General features: G+C 32.6%; 1 pseudogene; it reads right to left on the bottom strand.

Annotated features, from left to right (window-relative positions):
* Window positions 1-268: 268 nt before the first annotated feature.
* On the bottom strand, window positions 269-720 carry LOC110579770 (annotated as a pseudogene).
* Window positions 721-7,678: the final 6,958 nt, after the last annotated feature.

Genomic DNA, 7,678 nt, shown 5'->3' with positions numbered 1-7,678 from the left:
CTGACCTGAAAAGCAAATCTGATTTATGGAAGTCAGCTTTTGTGATTTTGTTTAGTTTTACATTCACAGCTGTGTTCTGAATGTTGGTATTGGCAAAGACACTACCTTTTAGTATAATAGATGGATCATATATTTTTTTTTTCATTTTTAATCATATACATTTTATTATTTTAAATTAAAAAAAAATCTTTAAATATATATTTGAACATTATAATTTAACTGGTAGTTACTTTAACATTCTTCCAAAAGAACTTTTGTAATTGATACTCTAATTTGGGTTAAATGAATCACTACTCAGTTTTAACTTTTGAAATGTTTTCCAAACAGGACTTTGCTCACTGATGTAAGCCTCAGTTGTTATCATTCTATAGCAAATGCTGTCTGTGTATGGTTTGGAGACAGTCTTAGCTATAGTGCACATACGATTAATAGCATTTACTGTGTTGTGTACTGAAAGTATCTGTAAATTACTACCCAGGAATCTCTGCTGAATCCTGAACATCAGTTTCCATTCCCCAGGTCCATGGAGGGCAGCAGACAGAACCAAAAAACTCTTTTGGTGAATATTAATAAACTTCTCAATTTTGTCTAGAAATATTTCTTCAGCTGATATAAAGCATTCTTTAGCATCCATCAATAAAAATGCAAGCCCTTAAGAGATGAGCTAATAATAATAGTGGTTGTCCATTTTATTTTTTCTTTTCTGTCATTTTCAGCCATCTGTCTGTCTCTGGATCAACCCAGCTTCTAATGGTGCTTCTAATCAGTGGGTCCCTGGGGCCACATCGCCTCCCAAAATTCCAGAACGTTCCCCAAGTAGCCAGAAGCGATGGGTCATATATTTTAAAATGTATTTTATACTTGGTATTTTATTAGGTAAATAAAGTAGATGGGTCATTAGTATTTAAATTCCTAAGCTTTGTCAGAAATACATAAAGCTTTCTACGTTCTGCTTACTAAGGGTTCTCTATGCTATCTTTAGTAATAATCTTTAATCTGCTTAATATATCAAAATCGATTGTATTCTAGAAATTGAGAGAAATTCTACTTGATATTTTCAAAAACAAATTGTTCTGTGTTTATCTTTTTATGTATATATTTACTTTTTAAATGTAATTTTGCATACAATATAACTATTACATTATTGTAGCCTTGGATACAATGGCATCATTGGAAAACTGAGTTTAAATGTTTTACTAGAGAGTTGCTGATATGATTCTCTAAGTAGGCTTTGATGATCTTCCTGACAGAATATTATTTACACTTAAATATAGCAATTTAGTTTAATTTTAAAAGGAAATTTTTGTTTTCATAGACTTGGGATCACATTTTTTTGCCTCACTTTCAATATGCCAGGCACAATGGACAAATCTACGACTCCAATAAAGTATTGTTCTCTCAATTTGTTTACTGTCTATCAGTGGAGTTAAAAGAATATTAGTCTCCCTCTTTCCTCATCAAAAATCCATGACCACATTCGCCTGGAATAAAGAGAATCAGAGGGAGAATTGGTAGGTCTGATCTGAGAAAAGAGGGCTTTGTTGTCAGGATTATGTCTGGGGTATCCTAGACCCTGCACTATCTCATTAGGAAGAATTCCGTTCACTGACTCATAATTGGGCCAGAGACTGTGCTCTAGAACACATCTTAGTGTATCTGATTTCCAAGAGGCTTAGCCCTTAATTCATTTACATTCCATGCACAGTGCCCCAGCCCCTTGTCATCACTTTGCTTGTCCCACATCAGAGGACATTTTTGATAAAATTGCTCTGTCTAGCTTTAAAGATGCAACACAAAGCCATACTGAGAATGCTTTTCCATGGGCTTGTATTACTTTGAGAATCTCAACAAAGGGATAATAAGAATAGACAGAGATTAATCCATTTCTTTTAGAAATGCTGCCTTTTAGTCCCAGGTAAATATGTTCATTTACATAGTTGAAATATAGCAGACTGAGTTCCTTAGCCTCTTCTACCCTTCTCAGTCAAGCCTAACACCCATGAATCACTGGCGAGTGTAATGAGGCTGTAAAAGAAGACATCCTGGTGGAGAGATTGTGCCAGATCCCTTAGGACTCTTAAGACAATGATTTATATTTGTTTGAATTTACACAACACCGTTGTCACATTATAAAGTGTTTCAGGAATGACCAACTGCTAACCTGCAGCTTGATTTTGCACAATTTCCCATTAAGTGCAACCCAGTATCTCCAAACTTCTTTCTTATTTGCATCTCCAATTTTTCGTTGAAATCAATGTTCAGTCAGTCATGCGCTAAAAGAGCCCATCAGTCTTAAGTTCTCCATTTCTGTAGTGCACATATATTATACTCTTAATTTACAATTAACAGTATTCAGTGAATATGTCTTCATAATGAGTATTTCTTGTGGATGTAACATATAAACAGCTTTTCTAAGATTGGTGCTCAATTTTTCCCAAATTTGTAATCAATTTTATTGGCTATGCAATTTCTTTCCTTTGGTCAATCATTCTTTAAATTGGCTAGCTTAAAGCATCACATCAAATGATTTTCAGAAATCATTAGGCACATGAAAATGCATATTCAGCTCATGCAGTTTTAATTGACCCCACTCACACCTACCAATGGCACTCTTAGACAATCTGCCTACTTTGCTTCTCTTTATTTCATTAAACTCTTGAGTTTACAATCTACTTGTAAATATCTTTTTCATGGATCTGTGTTATATTATTATTATTATTTTTTTTTTTTTTGGTGTCCTTGGGTGGGCTCAAATACATTAGTTCTTCATAAAGGATTGCTATGACGCCCTGCTGTTAATAAGACTGGCCATGGTTTAGCCAAGAAGTTCACCTCTAGAAAGCCAAACTCAGAATCATTTATAATGGTTCTCAACCGGGGATGAGTCTGTTCTTGAGGGGACATTTGGCCATGTTTGCAGATGGCTTTGATTGCTACAACTTGGGGAGGGGATGTTACTGGCATCCAGTGAGTAGAGGTCAGGGATTCTGCTACACATTCTACAATGGATAGGTCAGTCTTCCACAGCGAACAATAATCCATTTGAAAATGTCAATAGTGTTAAGATGAGATAGCCTCGCCTATAAAATGTCTTATAAAATACATTTGAATGAAATAAAGGCTGGCTATAGAACCTACTGTGAGGTCAGAGAAATCTGACAGCTGGGTTTTGGAATTTCAGCAAATCATTTTTTCCCTGAGTTTGGCTGTGATTTCTATAATTTGCTGAGAGTGATGGAGAGTGTTGACAAACCAACTTTAAAATTAAGCCAATAATGACTATATCCCTCTTACTTTTAGGGTTTTTTTCCATATATGTTGAAAGGTCTATGGAAAATAAATTAAAATATTTTAATTGAAAAAACTAGAATAACAAAATTCATATTTAAAATTACCTCAATGCAAATATAAGATCTTAAAAACACCTTTCCAATAACCTCATTAATCATAGAAAAACTTGTGCTAACTAATCCCTATACGTTTATGCTGGCAGAGAGTGGAAAGTCAACAATATCATTATTCCTCTGATTCAATTTATCTTTAAATCAATTTTTCTCGGCAAAGCCATTCACAAATTTTCCAACACTTCAGCTTAGTTTTGTATTTATAAATAATCATTTTCTGCTACTGCATCAAAGACCCCTTTCAGAGACTTCACAAAATAGTAGGAATGGAGTATAGTAGTTGTAAAATGAAAACTAAATGCAAATGGAAAATTGAGTAGAACATTTAAGTCATGGCATTTGAACATTCCTAGTTGTACTGTTTTTGTCTGTGCCCCAGAGATTGTTATTGTGTCTTGCAAAAGAATACTGTATATATAATTCTCCTTCCCACACTTGTGACCTACTGAAAATCAAGAACATTTTGCGAAATATGAGCTTACATCTTTTCAAAATACAAATCTTATATTATTCCTCTACTTAAAATCTTTCATTGGCTTCCAATTATCAAAACACCAAAGTCCTTCACAGGCCGGCAGATTCTGCATGGACTGGCTCCAGACTACATCTCCAACCTCTCTTCACTTTCTCCTGGAGCCAGATCTGTCTACCAGCCACCCTGATGTTTTTGCCATTGCTTGGAGATGCCCTGCCCCATCCCATCATAGCTCTTCTTTCTATACTATTCCTTAGTCATTTTTTCCTTTATGTTTTTTTTTTCCATACTAACACAAATCATTCCTCAAGGTTGATTGTAGAATTCAACTGTTTGTATAAGAACACATCCCCAAACACTGTAGTTAAATTATACTAACAGAAACTAGTCCAACTTGAGATAATCAGGAATATCTACCTACATAGAAAGCCAGAGTGACTTCTTTGACTGTAGCAAAAGAATGAGTTGTCTCTGTCTCTGTCTCTCTCTCTATCTCTCTGTTAGATATTCTGTATAAAAGGACATATATTTAAAACCCACACATGCACACAAAAACATGCACAAACATTTTATTTATTTATTTATTTATTTATTTATTTATTTTTGATACTAAAATAGACTATATTTTGATTTGATGTATTTTCACATATGAAAATTTCTCTAAAGTTCCATATATGAAACAAGAATTTTCCAAATAGTGGTTGATTTAGCAACTATAAGACAATTCATTATCTCATTATGTCATTCTGCTTAAGGATAAAAACTTCTTTTCATTATATCATGGACTTGAATATAAATAAAGGTATATTTTAAAAGTCGACACATTGAATTCTATAAATCTGTTTTATTCCTGATTCATAATCTCTACTTAGAAAACTCATATTGAAGAGTAAAGAATAATATTTGCATTTACATTTAAAAAAGAAAAATAAGTACATTATAATTATGTAAAATTGTAATTTTTCATAATACACTAATAATCTAACATTTATTGAAACTGAAAGTTAAACATGCTCACTTTTCTCCAAGTTAATATTTTTATTGTAAATTCAAATGGTCAATTTTTTATTATAAAACAAGGATAAGTGATTGCTTAATCCTTTACTAATTTCAAGCGCATTGATTTTGGAAATAGAACTTTAAAAAAATATTGAGTGGAAAGAAAAAATTAGCAAGCAAGACATCTAATGAATATGCTTTTATCATTGACATAGAAATCAAATCACATGGCAATACTATAACAAAAGAGATTTTGAAATGAGTGCTACTTGGGAAAAAAGATCTAAGGAAAAAGAAACAAAAAAGTTCCTAAATAATGACTCACTATGATAAAATAACTCATTGAAAAAAATCTTTAATTCAAAAAAATCATATATAATTCATTAAACTGAAAAATAAAGCACAAAAACATTTCCCTGAAGCTTTAAAGCTATGAGTATTTATATGTGAAGCAAGGAGTAAGGGATAAATTTGGAGGGGCAAGAACAGAGATAAAAGGAAACATAAAAATTATAAAACCAATTGTCATTTTCATAAAGTTTCCTACATTGCAATTCAGAGCAGGGAAATTGCCTACTTCTGATTCTTTTCAGAAATGTTCTAATAGAATGGAATCCTGCTGCGTGTTTCTTTGCAGTTATAAAAGCCACTGACTTCAACTTCCCTAAGGGTAGCCTGAGCTTTGGAATTCTTCTCTTCCGTGAGATACGCTTTTTCTCAATTCTTTAAAGCATAAAAAATTAAACAAAAAAATATTCAAATATTATTATCCATAAAAAATGATAGACACAACAAATCATTTTATTAGATGATCCCTAAGAATAGATTAGAGGTTACTCTATAGAAAATAAGTGGAATACGTTTATAGTGTTGAGAGATAAATAAGCTTTCAGAAACTCAGGAAAAAAGAATCAGTATAGATTGGCTTGAAAACCTCCCACTTACAGGCTCATTAATGTTAAATTAAAATTTCTTTAAGGCTTAGCATGACTCTAGGAAAGAGACATACCATGTTGTCTGCCCATTTGAGGAAGAAAAATTCAGCTGTATTAATAATCAGAAACACATGGATGCAGTGGGTCCAGAGAATATAACATCACTTGAAAAGCTAAGCTGGATTTGACATGGTCATTCAGTCACTTGAGACAGAAGGTGATTTTCTTTTTAAATCATAAAATTACAAATTTCAAAAAATCATGTAGGTGTTTTAGATGTTGTGGAAACAAAACTGGTATTTTACCCTCCAACCATCGTGTACCGGTACATTACCTTCCAAGGGAAGAAACAAGAAAACAAAACAAGACAAAAAAACCACTACTGAACTCTGAGATAAGCCAAAAATAAATCTAGTCAGTCCTGGCTCCCCAAATAAATGAAACTATGGGGGTCCTTTAAACCTGAATCTCTAATCAAAATCACCTTTATCTCTGACCCTACATTGTGATAACCATACAAGAAATTTGCCATTTTCCACCACTAACATATTCATGTACAATTGTTACCTTAGATAAGCTTGCAGTTATTTTCCTGTGTTTTTATTTGGCAAGAGAGTTCTACTTATATGAGACTCATGAATAAAAAGAAAACAGGTGAGCTAGGTGAAGGGGATTAAGGGTATACTTACAGTGATGATAATGCATAAAATTATCAAATCACTATATTGTACACCTGAAACATATAATATTGTATGCTAATTGTACTGGAATTAAAATAAAAATAAAAGTAAATTTTTAAAAAGTAGACTGCTTTTGTTTCCTGTGCTTATCTTTCAGTATTACTTTCACAGGACAAAAGATAACAACACTCAATATGTATAGATTCTATAAAGTTGTTTGGGATGCATCAGAATAACATCATTAGAAGATGAAATATGGTGACTTCATTATTAACCTTTTAAGAACCATTCAAATTACACAAATAAATATGTGAGTGACATGTACTTTTATACTGAGGGATAAAATGTCATAATTTTATGTCTGCCTTAGGTGTAAAAGTGTTTAAGGAAATAGTCAAATAATTACCATTTTACGTCTTTTAGGACATACATATATACATATACGTGCGTGTGTGTGTGTGTGTGTGTGTACACAGACAAGACTCAGGTCTTAAAAACCTTTACCTTAGAAGTACATTCCCGTTTTCAGGACTGGATATATTTGCAAGCAGCTGAACAATTCCTGCATTCCCTCAGCCTATGCAGTAAACTTTACATATGTGGAAGCTTTTCCAACCCTGTGTGATCCCTGATTAAATTGAGCAGGTGGTTAAATATTCAAAGTCACTTGAGGGACAATACTTTATTCCTTTTACCGGCTTACACCCCTTCAACAATTGAAAGAAGCACCAGCTATTGCTTTAACTATAAATTATGCCTATTTTGAAGTGATATCACTTTGATGACCCTGTTTGACTGAACAGGGTATATGTTAATCTTAAAATATGAAATATTTCCTCCACTGTGGTAAGCAAATCAGCTGGTAGGAACGACTTTCTAAGTTCAATCAAAAATACTTTAACTCACCAAAGATGACTCTTTTACTCAGTTCAATCATGTCGAATTTAGAAATATTTTATTTGAGTAAGCATCTGGAATATGGTTCATCAAATAATCAATAGATTTAATGCACATATGTATCAAATGTTCACATACTCTTCTGAGAAAGGTACTGTGATAAACATGAAAAGGTAGAATCAGCCTATTAAATCAAATACTTGCTCAGCATATCTAAGCTTTACCTTTAAAATAATTTTTTGAGAACATTTTTATCTTGTTCCTTGAAAATATTTCCGTTTGATCATA

Source organism: Neomonachus schauinslandi, chromosome 1 (assembly GCF_002201575.2).
Source record: "Neomonachus schauinslandi chromosome 1, ASM220157v2, whole genome shotgun sequence".
Lineage (NCBI taxonomy): Eukaryota > Metazoa > Chordata > Mammalia > Carnivora > Phocidae > Neomonachus > Neomonachus schauinslandi.
The sequence above is the reverse complement of the archived record's forward strand: the minus strand, read 5'-3'. Positions and strand labels throughout refer to the sequence as shown.